Source organism: Balaenoptera physalus (assembly GCF_965194825.1).
Source record: "Balaenoptera physalus genome assembly, chromosome: 2".
NCBI lineage: Eukaryota > Metazoa > Chordata > Mammalia > Artiodactyla > Balaenopteridae > Balaenoptera > Balaenoptera physalus.
The window spans coordinates 31,262,966-31,280,243 of record NC_138883.1 but is presented as its reverse complement, the minus strand read 5'-3'; the positions used below and the strand labels follow the sequence as shown (position 1 = coordinate 31,280,243).

Here is a 17,278-nt window from a genome sequence, read left to right as displayed (position 1 = left end):
AACCACCCCTGCCAGCACTGACTAGTTACTGGATATGACTAGTCTCCCGGAGGAGACTCAACCTTGGTTAAGTAGCTTCCTTTGGAAGGAGGGCAGTTCCTGGGGAGGGCCTTAGGTTTGAGCAGTCAAGGGGTGGCACATAGCACCCATTGACCCTGGGGATAGAGAGGAGAGCTACAGACAAGAGAATGGCTTCCGGAAGATGAATTGATAGGTTATGCTGACCTGATGGCATAGAGGTCTTTCACTGAAGAAATATTTAATACCCACTCTGTGCTCAGCCCTGTGCTAGGTACAGATTATGGACACAAAAGGTCCTTGACCTCAAGGAGCTCACAATTGAAACCACGCACCAGTGGAGGAGTCTGGACGTGCCAGGATTTCAGTCTGCAATGTGAGTGGGTGTGTGGCTAAGATAAATCCTGTGATGTGGTGGAGCTTTTTCATTAGCTTCGGAGCTTGTATTTTTCCTCCCTCAAGAGACGCCCAGATCCCTGACTGAAAAGGAGACAGCTTCCTGGAGGGCTGGGAAGGACAGAGCTATCCTGTGGGGACCTGCCCCATCAGCGGTGACACACCGCCCCCCCACCCCCCCCTCGTGTGTCCCATCTCCCTGACTTGTGCTGTGCGCGGGGACGGGACATCTCAACGGAGCACGGCAGTGACGTGCCGAGTGGCCTTTCCTTCTGTCCGTGAAGGAAATGCCAAGGAAGCTCCCCGTCTCTGCAAATAGAGTGTAGGAAGGGAAGCAGCGGCTGCCTCACTGGTGTCCTCACATAAACTGCCAGCAGATGGCAGCAGCCGCTCAGCCCAGGCTGGGGAGGCGTTGAGGACCGGGGCGTGTTGGGTGGGCTGGAGCCCCAGAGACGCACGTGCCAGGAGAGGTGTGAGGAACAAAAAATAGCTAAACGACAAGGCTCTCGGAGCCTGTTAAATCGGGGGTCTACATGGGGGTAGTTACCCTGGCTGTGTTCCCGGATTCACATGTTTACTGCTTGATGCCGGTGCCCGTTTGCGTGGCCCCTCTGAGTCCTTGCCTCCAGCTAAACGTGGGCCCTGCGGTCATAAACCTCACCATCAGGACTGCCCTTAGAGCATCCCAGGTCTTGCTGAGTCGTTTTTTCTCTCCGTCATTTTACTGAGCCTCACAGGAGCCGTCCCTTGAGGCTATGGAGCTGGACCTTCTCCCGGGACCTGCGGGGACACTGTGTGTCTCAGCCACTCAGCCTCTCCTCTCGGGAGGAGGCAGGGGGGGCCTCTGCCCTGCTTCCACCGTGACAGGCAGGGACAGGTGACTGTGACAAGGTCAGCGTGCTGCCTGCCGAGCGTGGTGTGCCTCCAACATCTCAGAGCCATCTTTCCCGTCTGGGCGGTTTCCTGGTGACATCACAGGACCAGCCTCTCGGTGGTGGGCGGGGGAGGGGGAAGAGCCTTGGTGGCCCTGCCACACACGCCATCTAGGACACCAGATGGAAACCACGCTCGGTGGCTGGAGGTCTGCAGCTTCCTCAGAGTAGTGAGGGTGGGATGTGCAGAAGAGGAGAGGGTCTTCACGGAGGCATGGGGAGGCTGCAACCCCAAACTTGGACTCCTGGCCACACCCAAGATTCGAGGGCCTTCCAGGGCTCACACAGGCTGGATGGGGGCCACCGGGGGTAACCCTGGGCAGGTTGCAGCCAGAGGAGCCTCCTTGGGTGTCTGGCCCCATATGAGACCCCAGATTCTCTGCTCATCTTTGGTGGGGGGGATCGGAGTTTGTGGTCCAAATTAATTTGAAGGAAAATAAGGTAATATAAAATTGTTAGCAAACCCAAGTTTGTGGAGAAAGATCCTTCCGGCTCGACTGACGACCGTAAACTTCCATGTGCCCTCAGACACGCAGACTTCACCCTCCAGCCCTTTGTTGCTATGAGTGGCCCTCTGGGTGCTTCTGCATCAGCAACAGACTCCTATGGAGAGGCGACGGGAACTCGGGGGCATGATAAATCCTTTTCATATACACTACATGAAAATCACAGCCACTGTTTACCAAGAGCTACCCTGTGCCGGCTGCTTTTCTCCCGGGCTCCTCAACATTTGCACTGTGACAGTCTGAGCCCGACACATTGATTTGTGTGAAGTGGGGGGAGCCGCCTGGTAGAGAACTATTGACTTGACAGTAACTCATTTTATCCTCACAACAACCCTGCACTATTACCCCTCTTTTTTTTTTTAATTACTTTTTTAAAAATTGTGGTGCAATACACATTACATAAAAATTATCATCTTAGCCATTTTTTAGTGCGCAGTTCAGTGGCATTAAGTACTTTCACATTGTTGTGCATCCATCACCACCCTCTATCTCTGGAACTCTTTCATCTTGCAAAACTGAAAGTCTACCCACTAAACACTAACTCCTTGTTCTCCCCGCCACATTCCCTGACAGCCATCACTGTGCTTTCTGTCTCTATGAATCTGACTGCTCTAGGTACCTCATGTAAGTGGAATCATACAGTATTTGTCCTTTCACTTAGCATGATGCCCTCAAGGTTCATCCATGTTGTAGCATGTGTTAGAATTTCCTTCCTTTTTAAATCTGAATAATATTCCATTGTAGGGTTATGCCACATTTTGTGTATCCATGCATCCACCAGTGGACACTTGGGTTGCTTCCACCTTTTGGCTATTGTGAGTAATGTTGCTATTATTACCCCCTTTTGACAGAAGCAAAAATGGAGGTAGGAGGGGTGAAGTAACTTGCCAGACGTTCCACAGCTGGTAAGTAGCAGAGCTGAGACTCGAGCCAAGCAGTCAGTTTCAGAGACGGTGCTGTTGACCACGATGAGCCCGTCTTGATAAGTACAGGTAGCCACCAGGAAAGACACCTACTTCTGTTGCCATCTGATCAGCTCGGACCCATTACTGTTTTGCTGGGAAGTGAGTCAGGCTGAAAATTTGGAGAGTTGGGGAGGGGTGTTGGGAGTTTGGAAATGATGACTTTTTTTGTTTCGCCATCAAACCTTGAGTCTTATTTTATCCCTGGAAAGTCTAGGTCAAATCAAGGGGTAGAGAGAATTCTTCAGTGAGGCGTCCTCTACAGGAAATTCCCACCATCTCTATTCTCCCACCATCAGTAACCTCAGTTGCCTGATTGGGGATGAGGACTAGGGCTCACATACTTCCATGTACAAGAAGAGCACCTACCCTACATTCCTATAAGGTCTTCCATTTGAAAATCCCTAAACAGGCTCATTAATAAATTCGTCCTTGCAAGTTGACCACATGGCAAGGGCATATTATAAAAGACGCATGTAGTCACTGTGAGGAGGGGAAAGAAACCAGTCATCCCATTGTTTCACACAGGGCTTAACAAAAATGTCTAAGTCTACAGAATTTAGGGGTGAAGCATTTGTGGTTTGAGGCTTTACGTAGAAGTCCACCACACTTCTTGATGAGTCAGCTCCTTGTCTGGATAGCCCCTGTGTATCAGATCCTCATAAGAAGACTGACTCTTCAGGTCTGCAGGTCAGACCTGCAGGTTCCCAAGTATCAGATTTCTAAAACATAGAATGGCCCATGGTTTTACCACTTCCCTTGGTGTCAATGCATTTCATTTTGAGCGAAGACAGGAAAAGGCCCCTATGAAATCTCACTGACACCAACAGCAGGAAACATATCACCCGTGTCCACAGTCCCCTCATCTTTTACCTCATCTTTACATCTTTTAACCGAGGAGACTTGCCTGGTAGGCTCGCTTCCTGCCTTCTTTGCTGGGTTCTGGAAGATGTTGTAAACAGCATGAAGAGGGGAGGCAGGCTCTTATTCTTCCCTCTCTCCACTCAGTATCAGCATGGTAGTTTGCAGAGAGAAAGCAAACTCAGTTGTTCTTTCTGTCTGAAAATTGTCCAGTTGCAAGGGGAGAAAGTAAAAACTGAAGCTTGCTATGTCTTTTTTGAAACTTTTACAAAAAGTCTGGCATCTGAGAGATCTGGTACCCTGGTTACAGCATAATGAGTTAATGGGGGGGGGGTCCCACACCACCTAAATCCCGTGAAGTCTGAGGACCACCGAACCACACAGGAGACCAGGAGACTGTGAACACACAGGACACCTTGCACTGCCGGGCTCTTGTCTCCTGACTCAAAAAATCTCCTTCCCCTTCAGCCCAGGACATCTAGGGCTTGGAGTTAACCTGTTGTGGGAAAATACAAAGTATATATGTGGTCTTCCCCAGTTCCTGATAGAGAGACCCTCAAAACCCTTGGAATTGACTGTCTTATGTGCTAATGAGATGATTCATGGTGGGGGTCGAGGGTGGGGTGGGTTGATAGTTTCAGCATAGGGTCTGGTCACCAGAAAAGTCAACTCTGTGATTAGAGGGTTAGAACTTTCAGCCCGACCCCCGCTCGCAACCAACCGCAGGGAGAGGAAGCGAGCTGGAGACTGAGCTCGATCACCAGCGGCCAATGATTTAATCGATCGTGCCTGTGTAATGACACCTTTAAAAACACTGAATGATGGGGTTTGAGAGCTTCCGGGTTGGTGAACACATCAATGTTCTGGGAGGGGGGTGCACCCAGAGCAGGCATAGACGCTCCGCACAGCCCCCCATCTTGCCCCGTGTGTCTCTCCCATTACATTTGGCTGTTCCTGGGTTGTATTCTTTATAATAAGCTGGTAAATGTAAGTAAAGTGCTTTCCTGAGTTCTGTGAATCCGTCCAGAGGATTATTAAAGCTGAGAAGAGAGTCGTGAGACCCCTGAACTTAGAGTTGGTGGGTCAGAAGTACAGGTGGCCCCTGGCACTTGTGACTGGCATCTGACGTGGGGACCATCTTGTGGGGCTGAGCCCTCAACCTGCAGGGTCTGTGCTACCTCAAGGCAGTTGGTGTCAGAATGGAATTGAACTGTTGGACACCCAGTTGGTGTCAGAGGATTGCTTGTTGGTGTGGAAAATACCCCGCAGACACTACCTGTTTTCTCACCAAACACTTCCCTGTTAAACTATAATCTGTTTCTACTACCTTTTTTCCCCTCTTGCAGTTCCACTTTTCCTGGAGGCCTGGGTGATTAGCCTAGATTGTAACCTACACCCACTGACAGCCAACCGCGTTGACACTTGAGGCATGACAGTTCTTTGCCTTGTACCATGTTTAACAGCATCCCTGATCTCTACCCAGTAGGTGCCAATAGCACCAACCTACAAGTCCCTGGCTTTCCGAACAAAGTGTGATAATTCCCTCGTGCAAAAGCTAGGCCTTAAATAAAAAAGTGTGATCGAGTCATGAGGAGAGACCTGGGGCCTGGTCCTGGCTCTGTTCCAAACTCCCTCTGTGATTTTGGGCCGGGATACCTCACCTCTTGGTGTCCTCAACTGTGAAAGGAGGGTCCGACCAGATCAACCTAAGTTCCGTTCAGCAACAAAATGTTATGCTGCTGTGCTTGTTTCCCCCCCATGTGGAAATTCAGCCCCTTAAAGGTAGTAAGTCGGGCTTTGACCTGTTTCTTGTTTCCTTAAGGCCTGAATTCCCATCTGTCCGAATGACTTGACCCCGGCTCTTCCCTTTCACAGGGTGAGGTCTGCAGGTGCCTGACGGCGGGTCTGTGTGGGGCACAGATGGCTGCTGACAACCTGAGGAGAAGCTACCCTGTGACTCTGGAGTTAACTGCAGCTAAGGAGTCTTGTGGGCTGCGAGAGAGCACCTTCCCCCCGAGCCTTCCCTGAGAGCCCAGCCCAGAATGGTGCCTTTGCAGGCAGGGGTGTGTGTGTGTAGAGGCGGGTAATGCGGGAACCCAGAGGGACCACAGGTGGACACCCAGGCAGGGATCGGAAGCCTGGCCTCGCCGCCCGCGCATTCCCTGTAGGGTCGGTAGCCCTCACAGGCCAGCCTGCTCCGGGCTGAGCACATTCCGGAGCCAGCGGTCACCAGCTGCTCACCCTTCTGGAGTGCTGTCCTTCGGAGAGAGGTGTCTATCCTTTCCAAAGATAGAAAACCTGTGCTCAGCAGGCAAGAATAACATTGTGAGGAAATTCCATTCTCTAAGTAACACGACACAGAAAGTAGAAGGAATTAAAGTCCACTGAAACGGTATCTTGTGCTACCTGTAATGAGGGTAATAAGGATGGTAACACTTATTCAGAACTTACTCGACACTCAGAATTAGGCTCAGCACTTTAAATGAAATATTTCATTTAATTCAGGAGATAGTTGTAATTTTTACCCCCATTTTACAGACTGGGACACTGAGGTGGTAGAGTTGGAACATCTTTCCCAAACGAATAAGCTTTAATGATTTCATCCTCCCAGGCCTGCCAACGCTCCCCCATAGACTCCCCCACCTCTTGGAGGGGAGCCCCTTCCTTCGGCGGCGGGTTCACTGTGGGAGCGTGAAGGTAGCTTTGTTCCCCTGAGTTGGGCCCTTGCATCCCCATTCTTAGTTCCTCCTTTATCTAGAGACCAGGCTAGACCAGGCTCAGATACGCAGATAAATCAGACACATCCCTGCCCTCGAGGAGCTCTCAGGGCTGGTGGTGGGGTTGTCAGGGGTCGGGAATACCTGCCATAGAGCTGGGAGTTGAGAAGACGGAGGGGAGGGTGGCCTGGAGAGGGTGATGCTGGATGCAGGCGGGCAGGGCAGGTGACAAGGACGTCCTCCACGGGGAGGAGCACCTGGGACAGCCACTTAAGGTGGTGACAAGCCTGCTGAGCCTGGAGGAGGCATAGGAAGCTCCCCCAGCCTGCCGGGGTTCGAGTCCCGCCTCTGCTGCTGACCGCCTCTCGGGGGGCTGCTCAGTAGCCCCTCTGAACTCAGACCCCCCAACTGTACAGTGGGGAGCCTATGGCTTAGGGCTGTGGTTATGAGATGAAGTTAGAGGACAGGACAGTGCTGGCCCAGAGTAAGCATTATGCATGTGTTCCTAACGTTGTGAACGTTATTCCTTAGCGTGCCCAAAGAGGCCAAGACTGGGCAACAACTATTAATATTTTCTGAATGAATGACTCTGAGAGGCTGGAAAATAGGATAAATATACATGTGTATATGTCACAGCCTCGTGAGCTGCAAGGGTGTATGGGATGGAGTGGAACCCCAATAATAAAAACATGGGTACAGTTTATGGAGTTTCTACTATATGCCAGGCATTTTACATTTATTATTTCTCCTCTCCTCTCTTTTACACACACCTCCCCAAAGATAAGAAGCTGTAATTATTCTCAACATAAAGATGAGGTACCTCTTCTATTGGTCAGGACGCTGTTCTCTTTGCCTAGACTATAGGGTACTGATGATGATGATACAAAGTTTACTTGCAAAGACAGTTTTCTCTGCCAGGGTTAGACAAAATAAACAAAACCAATGGAAAAATCTTTTCTTTTGAAGATGCTTATGAGACGGTCAGGCGTGGGTGCTCCAGAGGGCCCAGCTGGACCTGGCTGTGGAGGCTGGTTTGCCTATCTGGGCCCCTGAGTGCTTGCTCAGTAAATATGCAGGTAGTGAGTGGGGAGGTGGAAGCTTCGTCAAGGCCAAAGGTATGATGCAGGGAAAAGTGTCTAGTTTCTGGTCTAGAGTGAGTCCAGCCTGAATTCAAGGCTGGCTCCATTACTTACCAGCTGTGCCATCTTGGACAAGTTGCTTAACATTTCAGAGGGAAACTAAATGGGGATAATGATAACATGCCCTAGAATTCTGATAAAGATTGAAGATAATGTATAAAAAGGATAATAAACATAGGCAAAACCGACTTTCCCATCATCGTTAAATTAATGCAGACTTCTGAATTATGAAGTTTATAAACTCATGGGCAAATATTTTAAGTTTGATAATGGACAGTGTTGGCAAGGGTGTGATAAAGCAGGCACCTTCACATACTGTTGGTAGGAGTATAATTAGTACAATAGCTGCAGAAGGCAATTTGGCATTAAAAATCAGGTTTTTAATGCATATACATTTTTTTAACATCTTTATTGGAGTATAATTGCTTTACAATGGTGTGTTAGTTTCTGCTTTATAACAAAGTGAATCACCTATACAGATACATATATCCCTGTATCTCCTCCCTCTTATGTCTCCCTCCCACCCTCCCTATCCCACCATCAGCTCGGTGATTTTTGGTCACAAAGCACCGAGCTGATCTCCCTGTGCTATGCAGCTGCTTCCCACTAGCTATCTATTTTACATTTGGTAGTATATATAAGTCCATGCCACTCTCTCACATCGTCCCAGCTTACCCTTCCCCCTCCCCGTGTCCTTAAGTCCATTCTCTACATCGGCATCTTTATTCCTGTCCTGCCCCTAGGTTCTTCATAACCATTTTTTTTTTTAGATTCCATATATATGTGTTAGCATATGGTATTTGTTTTTCTCTTTCTGACTTACTTCACTCTGTAGGACAGACTCTAGGTCCATCCACCTCACTACAAATTATGCAATTTCGTTTCTTTTAATGGCTGAGTAATATTCCATTGTATATATGTGCCACATCTTATTTATGCATTCATCTGTCGATGGACACTTAGGTTGCTTCCATGTCCTGGCTATTGTAAATAGAGCTGCAGTGAACATTGTGGCACATGACTCTTTTTGAATTATGGTTTTCTCAGCGTATAGGCCCAGTAGTGGGATTGCTGGGTCGTATGGTAGTTCTATTTTTAGTTTTTTAAGGAACTTCCATACTGTTCTCCATAGTGGCTGTATCAATTTACATTCCCACCAACAGTGCAAGAGGGTTCCCTTTTTTCCACACCCTCTCCAGCATTTATTGTTTGTAGATTTGTTGATGATGGCCATTCTGACCGGCGGTGTGAGATGATATCTCATTGTGGTTTTCATTTGCATTTCTCTAATGATTAGTGATGTTGAGCAACCTTTCATGTATTTGTTGGCAATCTGTATATCTTCTTTGGAGAAATATCTTTTTAGGTCTTCTGCCCATTTTTGGATTGGGTTTTTTGTTTTTATGATATTGAGCTGCATGAGCTGCTTGTAAATTTTGGAGATTACTCCTTTGTCACTTGCTTCATTTGCAAATATTTTCTCCCATTCTGAGGGTTGTCTTTTCGTCTTGTTTATGGTTTCCTTTGCTGTGCAAAAGCTTTTAAGTTTCATTAGGTCCCATTTGTTTATTTTTGTTTTTATTTCCATTTCTCTAGGACTTAGGTCAAAAAGGATCTTGCTGTGATTTATGTCATAGAGTGTTCTGCCTGTATTTTCCTCTGAGAGTTTTATAGTGTCTGGCCTTACATTTAGGTCTTTAATCCATTGTGAGTTTATTTTTGTGTATGGTGTTAGGGAGTGTTCTACTTTCATGCTTTTACATGTAGCTGTCCAGTTTTCCCAGCACCACTTATTGAAGAGGCTGTCTTTTCTCCATTGTATATTCTTGCCTCCTTTGTCAAAAATAAGGTGACCATAGGTGTGTGGGTTTATCTCTGGGCTTTCTATCCTGTTCCATTGATCTATATTTCTGTTTTTGTGCCAGTACCATACTGTCTTGATTACTGTAGCTTTGTAGTATAGTCTGAAGTCAGGGAGTCTGAGTCCTCCAGCTCCATTTTTCTTTCTCAAGATTGCTTTGGCTATTCAGGGTCTTTTGTGTTTCCATACAAATTGTGAAATTTTTTGTTCTAGTTCTGTGAAAAGTGCCATTGGTAGTTTGATAGGGATTGTGTTGAATCTGTAGATTGCTTTGTGTAGTATAGTCATTTTCACAATGTTGATGCTTCCAATCCAAGAACATGGTATATCTCTCCATCTGTTTGAATCGTCTTTAATTTCTTTCATCAGTGTCATAGTTTTCTACATACAGGTCTTTTGTGTCCTTCGGTAGGTTTATTCCTAGGTATTTTATTCTTTTTATTGCAATGGTAATGGGAGTGTTTCCTTAATTTCACTTTCAGATTTTTCATCATTATTGTATAGGAATGCAAGAGGTTTCTGTGCATTAATTTTGTATCCTGCAACTTTACCAAATTCATTGATTAGCTCTAGTAGTTTTCTGGTAGCATCTTTAGGATTCTCTATGTATAGTATCATGTCATCTGCAAACAGTGACAGCTTTACTTCTTCTTTTCCAATTTGGATTCCTTTTATTTCTTTTTCTTCTCTTATTGCTGTGGCTAAAACTTCCAAAACTATGTTGAATAATAGTGGTGACAGTGGGCAACCTTGTCTTGTTCAGTTTTTCACCATTGAGAACGATGTCGGCTGTGGTTTTGTCATATATGGCCTTTATTATGTTGAGATAAGTTCCCTCTGTGCCTGCTTTCTGGAGGGTTTTTATCATAAATCGGTGTTGAATTTTGTCAAAAGCTTTTTCTGCATCTGTTGAGATGATCATATGGTTTTTATTCTTCAGTTTGTTAATATGGTGTATCACATTAATTGATTTGCGTATATTGAAGAATACTTGCATTCCTGGGATAAACCCCACTTGATCATGGTGTATGGTCCTTTTAATGTGCTGTTGGATTCTGTTTGCTAGTATTTTGCTGAGGATTTTTGTATCTATGTTCATCAGAGATGTTGGCCTGTAGTTTTCTTTTCTTGTGACATCTTTTTCTGGTTTTGGTATCATGGTGATGGTGGCCTCGTAGAATGAGTTTGAGAGTGTTCCTCCCTCTGCTATATTTTGGAAGAGTTTGAGAAGGATAGGTGTTAGCTCTTCTCTAAATGTTTGATAGAATTCGCCTGTGAAGCCATCTGGTCCTGGGCTTTTGTTTGTTGGAAGATTTTTAATTACAGTTTCGATTTCAGTGCTTGTGATTGGTCTGTTTATATTTTCGATTTCTTCCTGGTTCAGTCTCAGAAAGTTGTGCTTTTCTAAGAATTTGTCCAGTTCTTCCAGGTTGTCCATTTTATTGGCATATAGTTGCTTGTAGTAATCTCTCATGATCCTTTGTATTTCTGCAGTGTCAGTTGTTACTTCTCCTTTTTCATTTCTAATTCTATTGATTTGAGTCTTCTCCCTTTTTTCTTGATGAGTCTGGCTCATGGTTTATCAATTTTGTTTATCATCTCAAAGAACCAGCTTTTAGTTTTATTGATCTTTGCCATTGTTTCCTTCATTTCTTTTTCATTTATTTCTGATCTGATTTTTATGATTTCTTTCCTTCTGCTAACGTTGGGGTTTTTTTGTTCTTCTTTCTTTCTTCTTTCTTTTTTGTTCTCCTCTAATTGCTTCAGGTGTAAGGTTAGGTTGTTTATTTGAGTTGTTTCTTGTTTCCTGAGGTAGTATTGTATTGCTATAAACTTCCCTCTTAGAACTGCTCTTGCTGCATCCCATAGGTTTTGGGTCGTCATGTTTTCATTGTCATTTATTTCTAGGTATTTTTTTATTTCCTCTTTGATTTCTTCAGTGATCTCTTGGTTATTAAGTACTATATTGTTTAGCCTCCATGTGTTTGTATTTTTTACAGATTTTTTTCCTGTAATTGATATCTAGTCTCATAGCACTGTGGTCAGAAAAGATACTTAATATGATTTCAGTTTTCTGAAATTTACCAAGGCTTGATTTGTGACCCAAGATATGACCTATTCTGGAGAATGTTCCATGAGCACTTGAGAAGAAAATGTATTCTGTTGTTTTTGGATGGAATGTCCTATAAATATCAATTAAGTCCATCTTGTTTAATGTATCATTTAAAGCTTGTGTTTCCTTATTTATTTTCATTTTGGATGATCTGTCCCTTGGTGAAAGTGAGGTGTTAACGTCCCCTACTATGATTGTGTTACTGTTGATTTCCCCTTTTATGGCTGTTAGCATTTGACTCATGTATTGAGGTACTCCTATGTTGGGTGCATAAATATTTACAATTGTTATATCTTCTTCTTTGATTGATCCCTTGATCATTATGTAGTGTCCTTCTTTGCCTCTTGTAATTGTCTTTATTTTAAAGTCCATTTCGTCTGACATGAGAATTGCTACTCCAGCTTTCTTTTGATTTCCATTTGCATGGAATATCTTTTTCCATCCCCTCACTTTCAGTCTGTATATGTCCCTAAGTCTGAAGTGGGTCTCTTGTAGACAGCATATGTACAGGTCTTGTTTTTGTATCCATTCAGCCAGTCTATGTCTTTTGGTTGGAGCATTTAATCCATTTACATTTAAGGTAATTATCATTATGTATGTTCCTATTACCATTTTCTTAATTGTTTTGAGTTTGTTATTGTCAGTCTTTTCCTTCTCTTGTGTTTCCTGCCTAGAGAAGTTCCTTTAGCATTTGTTGTAAAGCTGGTTTGGTGGTGCTGAATTCTCTTAGCTTTGGCTTGTCTGTAAAGATTTTAATTTCTCTGTCGAATCTGCATGAGATCCTTGCTGGGTAGAGTAATCTTGGTTGTAGGTTTTTTTCTTTTCATCACTTTAATATGTCCTGCCACTCCCTTCTGGCTTGCAGAATTTATGCTGAAAGATCAGCTGTTAACCTTATGGGGATTCCCTTGTATGTTATTTGTTATTTTTCCCTTGCTGCTTTTAATATTTTTTCTTTGTATTTAATTTTTGATAGTTTGATTAATATGTGTCTTGGCGTGTTTCTCCTTGGATTTATCCTGTATGGGACTCTCTGTGCTTCCTGGACTTGATTGACTATTTCCTTTCCCATAGTAGGGAAGTTTTCAACTCTAGCCTCTTCAAATATTTTCTCAGTCCCTTTCTTTTCCTCTTCTTCTTCTGGGACCCCTATAATTTGAATGTTGGTGTGTTTAATGTTGTCCCAGAGGTCTCTGAGACTGTCCTCAATTCTTTTCATTCTTTTATCTTTATTCTGCTCTGCAGTAGTTATTTCCACTATTTTATCTTCCAGGTCACTTATCTGTTCTTCTGCCTCAGTTATTCTGCTATTGATTCCTTGTAGACAATTTTTAATTTCATTTATTGTGTTGTTCATCATTGTTTGTTTACTCTTTAGTTCTTCTAGGTCCTTGTTAAACGTTTCTTGTACTTTCTCCATTGTATTTCCAAGAATTTGGATCATCTTTACTATCATTACTCTGAATTTTTTTTCAGGTAGACTGCCTATTTCCTCTGCATTTGTTTGGTCTGGTGGGTTTTTACCTTGCTCCTTCATCTGCTGTGTGTTTCTCTGTCTTCTCATCTTGCTTAACTTACTGTGTTTGGGGTCTCCTTTTCGCAGGCTGCAGGTTCGTAGTTCCCGTTGTTTTTGGTGTCTGCCCCCAGTGGGAACGGTTGGTTCAGTGGGTTGTGTAGACTTCCTGGTGGAGGGGACTAGTGCCTGTGTTCTGGTGGATGAGGCTGGATCTTGTCTTTCTGGCGGGCAGGTCCGCATCCAGTGGTGTGTTTTGGGGTGTCTTTGACCTCATTGTGATTTTAGGCAGCCTCTCTGCTAACGGATGGAGTTGTGTTTCTGTCTTGCTAGTTGTTTGGCATGGGGTATCCAGCACTGTAGCTTGCGGATCATTGAGTGGAGCTGGGTCTTAGCATTGAGATGAAGATCTCTGGGAGAGCTTTCGCTGTTTGATATTACACGGAGCTGGGAGGTCTCTGGTGGACCAATGCCCTGAACTCAGCTCTCCCACCTCAGAGGCACAGGCCTGACACCTGGCTGGAGCACCAAGACCCTGTCAGCCACACAGCTCATAAGAAAAGGGAGAAAAAAAGAAAGAAAGAAGGAAAAATAAATAAAATAAAATAAAGTTATTAAAATAATAAATGTTAAAAATTTTTTAAATTAAAAAGTAATAAAAAAAGAAAGAAAGAAAGAAGAGAGCAATGAAGCCAAAAAACAAATCCATCAACGATAAGAAGTGCTGAAAACTATACTAGAAAAAAAAATAAAGACAGACAGAACCCTAGGACAAGTGGTAAAAGCAAAATTATACAGACAAAATCACACACAAAAGCATACACAGACACACTCACAAAAAGAGAAAAAGGAAAAATATATATATATCGTTGCTCCCAAAGTCCACTGCCTCAATTTGGGATGATTCGTTGTCTATTCAGGTATTCCACAGATGCAGGGTACATCAAGTTGATTGTGGGGATTTAATCCGCTACTCCTGAGGCTGCTGGGAGAAATTTCCCTTTCTCTTCTTTGTTCGCACAGCTCCCAGGGTTCAGCTTTAGATTTGGCCCCGCCTCTGCATGTAGGTCGCCTGCGGGCATCTATTCTTCGCCCAGAAAGGACGGGGTTAAAGCAGTAGCTGATTCGGGGGGTCTGGCTCCCTCAGGCCGGGGGGAGGGAGGGGTACGGATTCAGGGCGAGCCTGTGGCGGCAGAGGCCGGCGTGACGTTGCAGCAGCCTGAGGCGTGCCGTGCGTTCTCCCGGGGAAGTTGTCCCTGGATCACGGGACCCTGGCAGTGGCGGGCTGCACCGGTTCCCAGGAGGGGCGGTGTGGATAGTGACCTGTGCTTGCGCACAGGCTTCTTGGTGGCGGCAGCAGCAGCCTTAGTGTCTCATGCCCGTCTCTGGGGTCCGCGCTGATAGCCGCGGCTCGCGCCCGTCTCTGGAGCTCGTTTAGGTGGTGCTCTGAATCCCCTCTCCTCGCACACCAGGAAACAATGGTCTCTTGCCTCTTCGGCAGCTCCAGACTTTTTCCCGGACTCCCTCCCGGCCAGCTGTGGTGCGCTAACCCCTTCAGGCTGTGTTCACGCTGCCAACCCCAGTCCTCTCCCTGCGATCCGACCTCCAAAGCCCAAGCCTCAGCTCCCAGCCCCCGCCCGCCCCGGCGGGGGAGCAGACAAGCCTCTCGGGCTGGTCAGTGCTCGTTGGCACCGATCCTCCGTGCGGGAATCTCTCCGCTTTGCCCTCCGCACCCCTGTGGCTGCGCTCTCCTCCGTGGCCCCGAAGCTTCCCCCCTCTGCCACCTGCCATCTCCGCCCACGAAGGGGCTTCCTAGTGTGTGGAAACCTTTCCTCCTTCACAGCTCCCTTGCACTGGTGCAGGTCCTATCCCTATTCTTTTGTCTCTGTTTTTTCTTTTTTCTTTTGCCCTACCCAGGTACGTAGGGAGTTTCTTGCCTTTTGGGAAGTCTGAGGTCTTCTGCCAGCATTCAGTGGGTGTTCTATAGGAGCAGTTCCACGTGTAGATGTATTTCTGATGTATCTGTGGGAGGAAGGTGATCTCCGTGTCTTACTCTTCCGCCATCTTGAAGGTCTCCTCAATGCATATACTTTTTGATGTAGCAATTCCACTGCTCTGAATTAATCTAATGAATATATTAATTTTAATTAGGATATTGGATTGATTGCTATAATACCCAAAATAACAGTGGCTTAAACATAACAGAGACATATTTCTTTCTGGAACATGACAGCTCAGCTTAATCAATCTAGGGCTGGGATGGTGTGTGTGTGTGGGGGGGGGGGGTCATGATTCCATGGCACTGAGGGCCTAGGTTCCACATTTTTTGCTCTACTATCTTAGAGTGCTGCCCTCATCTGCATGGCAGAAGGCAGCTTCCCCACCACATGGAGAAAGGGATGGGGGGCATATCCTTTCCCTTTAAGGCCACAATCCCAGAGTTGCACTCATCACTTCTGCTATATCCCATTGACTAGAACTTAATCCTATATCCATACCTAACTGCAGGGACACTGGGAAATGTAGTCTTTATTCTGGGCAGCCATGTGCCCTCAAAAGTCTAGAGGCTCTATGACTAAAGAAAACAGAGGAGGTTGGTTAACAGAGACCACTGCACAATCTCCAATACAACACTTACATACGTAGGCATAGATGTAGGCATAAGGGTGTTCATTGCAGCATGTTTTATAATTGGAAAAACCCTAGAAACAATCTAAATGACATCTACAAGTCTGAGACTGATTAAATAGAGAATGATACATTTATTCAGTGGAATATTACACAGCAGTTAAAAATGAAAGCAGCAGTGGTTTATCTGCTAATGAGGAAAGAGATCCAGATATATGAAGTGAGAAAAGGGAGTTGCAAAACTATTAAATAAAAAAATGTGAAAATACATATATGTGAATGAGGTGCTGACAATTAATGAAAGTATAGACTTCAGAGCAAAATGAAATGGGCAGTCGGGAAATTTTACGTACCATTTCTCATCCTTCTGATTAAAGTTCTTACCATGTGCACCCACTGCATTTTTAAAGGTTAAATGTTGTCTTTAAAGGCAGCATATTTATTAGTAGTGACTTGGGAAACTTTCAAAAACATATTAATTAAAATGCAACTTAGAAAAAAAGGTAGAATGTGAACCCATTTATGTGTTTTATAAAAAAAGTGTGAATGTGTGTCTGTGTGTAAACTCAGTGTAGTTTCTGGTTCCTAGTAAGCACTTATCCACACTGTCTCATGTATCTGTGAACAGGCCTGGAAGCGCACACACCAAACTGTCAACCATGGGAGAAACACCATCTCTAAGGAGGAACCAGAAATTCTCCAGGAGAGGAGGATGGGACATGTCAAGGGTGATTTACTTTTTGTTCCACACACATTTGCACTGTTTGGATTTTTACAAGCTTGTTTTCATGTATTTGTTTTAAATTTTAATGAAAAAACCCTGCGATGTATTTAAAATTCATGATGCCTAACACATACTTGGGACTCAGTGCAGAGATACAGTCCAGGTTTTCGTAGTTGCCCTGTTCCCAGCCCTTAGGAGTCTTATATCCCTTAGAGAGTTAGATAAGGATGATTCACACCTGCATTCGGGGGAGCTTCCAGAAGCACAGTGTTCTTCAGGCCCTTCTGAGGCTCCCTAGGGATTGTCTGAGTGTCTCTTGTCACCTCAGCACTGAATCGCAGGACCCAGCCTGTCCCATCACCCCCAGCTGGCCCATCCACTCTCCTCCAGGCTACTTTTTCTCCACACCCCACTGTCCTTTCCCAGGGCTCGGTGAGCACAGAACTGACCAGCTTGCTGAATGAAGACTTGGGTGTGTGTGCAAAATGGGAATAATAATCATTATTATTATATATCTCAAGGCTGTGTAAGGATTAGGGAGAACTAACCGTGTAACTGTTAGTTCTTACACAACCTTGAGATATATTATGATGACGATGATGCTGATGATGGTGATGATGTGTAACTGTTACGTGTAGCTGTTATGCTCTGTGTCTCCAGTGTGGAATATACATAAGAACACATTCATTCCCCATTCAGAATAAATGGCTTACGCGCCCAGGTCACTATCATGGCATTAGCCTTCCTCTCCTGGGGGTCCCTCCCTGATAAATCCACTACTGCCAGGGACAGAATCAGTCACTACTGCCAGGGACAGAATCAGTTTAAGCCATCTGGTCTTGGTTGCAATTTCCTCGTAAAGAGGAGCTTGGCAGACCTCACCAGTCTGCTGTGGAGTAGGAATCTAG

The 17,278-nt window shown here is 45.1% G+C and overlaps 1 protein-coding gene across 2 annotated transcripts in view; it reads left to right on the top strand.

Moving 5' to 3' along the window:
* PCNX1 (pecanex 1) overlaps window positions 1-17,278 on the top strand; it is a 499,400-nt gene that overhangs the window by 188,998 nt on the left and 293,124 nt on the right. For both annotated transcript variants that reach the window (XR_014261020.1, XR_014261021.1), the window contains exon 38: window positions 16,275-16,374. The gene's annotated coding sequence lies outside the window, so the exon portion shown is untranslated. The remainder of the gene's footprint in view (window positions 1-16,274; window positions 16,375-17,278) is intronic.